Source organism: Orycteropus afer, unplaced genomic scaffold (assembly GCF_000298275.1).
Source record: "Orycteropus afer afer isolate SDZICR_OR568_19922 unplaced genomic scaffold, OryAfe1.0 scaffold00355, whole genome shotgun sequence".
Taxonomy (NCBI): domain Eukaryota; kingdom Metazoa; phylum Chordata; class Mammalia; order Tubulidentata; family Orycteropodidae; genus Orycteropus; species Orycteropus afer.
The window spans coordinates 343,180-347,400 of record NW_006921942.1 but is presented as its reverse complement, the minus strand read 5'-3'; the positions used below and the strand labels follow the sequence as shown (position 1 = coordinate 347,400).

The following is a 4,221-nucleotide window of genomic DNA, read 5'->3' as shown; positions in this document are numbered from 1 at the left end:
ATAGCTTCCAGCCTCACAGCAACACGCAAGCCACCACTGTATGACCAAGTGTCAGATGAGTGGTGGATAAGAGTCTAAACCAAACCAAAACCAAACTCACTGCCGTTGAGTTGATTCTAACTCATAGCTACCTCCATCGGGTTTCCAAGGCTATAAATCTTTATGGAAGCAGAGTACCTCATCTTTCTTCTGCAAAGTGACTGGTGGGTTCAACTGCCAACCTTTTGGTTAGCAGCCAAATGCCTTAACCAGTGCACCACTAGAGCTCCCTGGATAAGGGTCTAGTATATAGAATAAGAACACTTACAACTCGCCCTTCTGTGCTGCGATCACAGCCATGAGTATGCTCAGGCTTCATAAGAGGCTTGCCTCTAGTGTCCTCCTGAGTCAGGAAGAAGGTCTGGTCGGACCTCAAGGAAATTGCTAATGCCAGCTTTCATCAGCAAACCCGGAAACTGATCAAAGATGGCCTAATCTTCTGCAAGCCTGTGACTGTTCATTTTAAGACTTGATGCCAGAAAAGTACCTTAGCCCTCCGGAAGGATACTGCCAATGCTCAAATGCCCAAAAAGATTACTCGCATGAAGAGAATTCTGTGTCAACTGCTCAGAAGATACCATGAATCTAAGAAAATTGACCACCACCTGTATCACAGCCTGTACCTGAAGGTGAAGGAGAATGTGTTCAAGAACAAGTCAATTCTCATGGAACATGTCTGCAAGCTGAAGGTAGACAAATCCTGCAAGAAGCTCTGGCTGGCCAGGCTGAGGACCACAGGTCCAAGACTGAGAAGCACACAAACGCCATGACAAGTGGTTTCAAGGCAAGAAAGAAGAGATCATTAAGACTCTGTCCAAGCAGGATGAGAACAAAGAATAAGGCTCCTCGTCTCTTGTCTGTATGTAGTGGCCTTGGCAGTTATATAGATTAATCATTCAACAAAACAAGCTTTATCTGCCAAAAAAAAAAAAAGAAGAAGAAGAAGTCTTACAACTCAATAACAAAAAGACAAATAACTATTTAAAAGAGTGGGCAAAGGATTTGAATGGACATTTTTCCAAAGGAGGTATAATAATAGTAATAAGCACATGAAAAGATGTGCTCAACATCATTAACTCTCGGGAAAATGTAAATCAGAACCACAATGAAGTACCATTTCACACCCACTCACCAAAAACCAAACCCACTGCCATCGAGTCAATTCTGACACATAGTGACCCCCACTGGATTTCCAAGGCAGTAAATCTTTACAGGGGAGCTCTGGTGGTGTAGTGCCTCAGGCATTTGACTGCTAACCAGAAGGCTGGCCGTTCAAACCCACTAGCCACTCCTCAAAAGGAAGGTTGGGCAATCTACTTCTGAAGTGATACCGCCTCGGAAACCCAAGGAGGGGTCACTGTAAGTCTAATCCAACTTGACGGCAGTGAATTTTTTTTTTCTTTGAAATCTTTACAGCAGTAGATTGCTCCATCTTCCTTCTGCCCCACCAACCTTCTGGTTAGCAATCAAATGCCTTAGACACTGTGCCACCAGAGCTCCTTATCACACCCACTGAGACAGCTATATATAAAACTTTAAAAAAATTTAAAAACAGAAAATAACAAATGTTGATGAGGATTAGAGAAATTCAAACCCTTATACTTTGCTAGTAGGAATGTAAAAGGAGCTCTGGTAGCATAGTGCCTAAGGCACTTGACTGCTAACCAGATGGCTGGCGGTTCAAACCCACCAGCCACTCCTCGGAAGGAAGGTTGGGCAATCTACGTTCCTGCCTTGGAAACCCAAGGAGGGGTCGCTATGAGTCAGGTTGACTCGACGGCACATAAGAACAACAACAATAGTAGGAATGTAAAATGGTGCAGCCACTGTAGAAAACAGTTTGATAGTTCCTCAAAAAGCTAAATATAGAATTACTATATGATTCAGCAATTCCACACTCAAGAGAACTGAAAACAATGTCTGCACAAAAACTTGCATGCTAATGTTTAAAGCAGCATTATTTGTAATAGCCAAAAAGTGGAAACAACTCAAATGTTCATCAAGAATAGATAAACAAAATGTGGTATATCCAAATAATGAAATACTAATCATTCATAAAAAGGAATGACGTACTGTTACATGCTACAACATGGATGAACCTTGAACACATACTAAATGAAAGAAGCCAACACAAAAAGTCACATATTTTATTATTCCATTTACATGAAATGTCTAGAATAGGCAAATCCATAGAAATAGAAAATAGATTAGTGGTTGCCAGGGGGTGGGGGAGGCAAGAATGGAGAATGACTACTTAATGAGTATAGGGTTTCCTTTTGGGGTGATTGAAATGCTTTGGAATTAGACAACAGTGATGGTTTCATGACATTGTCAGTGTACAGAAAGCCACTGAACTGTACACTTTAAAATAGTTGTTGTTGTTTGTTGTTAGGTGCCAGTAAGTCAAGGCAACCTATGTATAACAGAACTAAACATTGTTTGTCCCTGCACCATTCTTATGATCATTGTTATGTTTGAGCAAAAGATTGCAGTCACTATGTCAATCCATCTCATTAATGGTCTTTTTTTCCGCTGTCTACTTTACCAAGCATTATGTCCCTCTCCAGGGACTGGTCTCTCCTGAGATGATGTGTCTAAGCAAGGAAGGTGAAATCTTGGAAGATTTCTGGCTGTACTTCCTCCAAGACTGATTTGTTCATTCTTCTGGCATATTCCAAATTCAATATTCAATATTATTCACACTCTTCACCAACACCATATCCGAATGTGTCAATTCCTTTTTCATTGTCTAACTTTCATATGAGGCAATTGAAAAAACTATGGCTTGCATCAAGTTCACCTTAGCCATCAAAGTGATATCTTTGCTTTTTAAGATTTTTAAAGAGGTTTTTTGCCACAGATTTGCCCAATGTAATATGTCATTTGATTTCTTGACTGCTGCTTCCGTGGTTGTTGACTGTTGATCCAACTAGAATGAAATCTTTGACAACTTCAATTTCTTCACCATTTATTACATTGTTTATGGACCCAGTTGTGAGGATTTTTGTTTTCTTCACATTCAGGTGTAATCCAGACTGAAGGCTTTTACCTTCATCAGTAAATGCTTCAAATTGTCTTCACTTTTGGAAAGCAAGGTTGTGTCATCTGTTAATCTCAGGTTGTTCATGAGCCTTCCTCAAATTCTGATGGCACATTCTTCTTCATATAGTCAGCTTCTTAGATTATTTGCTCAGAATATAGATCAAATAAGTATGGAAAATGATACAAGGCAGTTCCAGTAAGATGGCGGAATAGGCTGAAAGACTGCACAGACCCTCTTCAACAAAGAAAAGGAGAACCAATTAACAGAGATACAGAAGATAATCCTGGACACCTGAGCCTTGGAGGAAAGATAAAGAAGTGGACTAAACTCCAATTAGCAGAAGAATTTGCATGAAAACACCAAAAAAGGAGACATACAAAGCTGTGGTCTGGCAGCAATCCTGATGGCACAGACAGCTTGGATATTGCCAAGTGGTGGCTGTCGTTGCTGTTATGTGCCCTCAAGTCGGACCCGACTCATAGCAACCACTCCTTGGGTTTCCGAGTGGTATCACTACGGAAGTAGATTGCCCAACCTTCCTTATGAGGAGTGACTGGTGGGTGTGAACCGCCAGCCTTCTGGTTAGCAGTCAAGTGCCTTAGGCACTACGCTATCAGAGCTCCTCAAGTGGTGGTAGGACCTAAGAATTAACCTAAAAGTCTGTCCTGCTAGCCAGGGACTGGATGGAGGACTTCTCTGGTGGCTGGTGAATAAAAGGGGAAGCAGTGAAGATGAATGTGGGCTGAGTTGTGGACTTTTGCCTGCCTGGAGGGTGCAGCCATTTTGAATGTTTACAAGTAGCTTGACCATTTTGGATATTTAAAGCGACAGCGTTCTCCCAAAATCCAGGGACTTAACAGGCTCCACTTGCCGGAAACCACAAGGACATTCCAGAGGCAGGTGACTGGAAAGGTGCTACATTCCCCTTATTACTCTTATATCCCATACCGTCTTGGTGAAAGGAGGGGCGTCCATCCCTCACTCCCACCCACCTTCTGAGCAAGCAGGAATTCCATCCCAGTCTGTGGGCCTACCCCCACCCTGCCCCAATTTTTTTTTCTTTTTTCTGTTTTTTAGTTTGGTTGTTTTTGTCTGTTTAAAAACTACTTTTTATTATTACTTTTGTCCTTTTTACTATT

At 41.6% G+C, this 4,221-nt stretch overlaps 1 pseudogene; it reads left to right on the top strand.

Annotated features, from left to right (window-relative positions):
- Positions 1-337: 337 nt before the first annotated feature.
- On the top strand, positions 338-879 carry LOC103207138 (annotated as a pseudogene).
- The last annotated feature ends 3,342 nt before the right edge of the window (positions 880-4,221 follow it).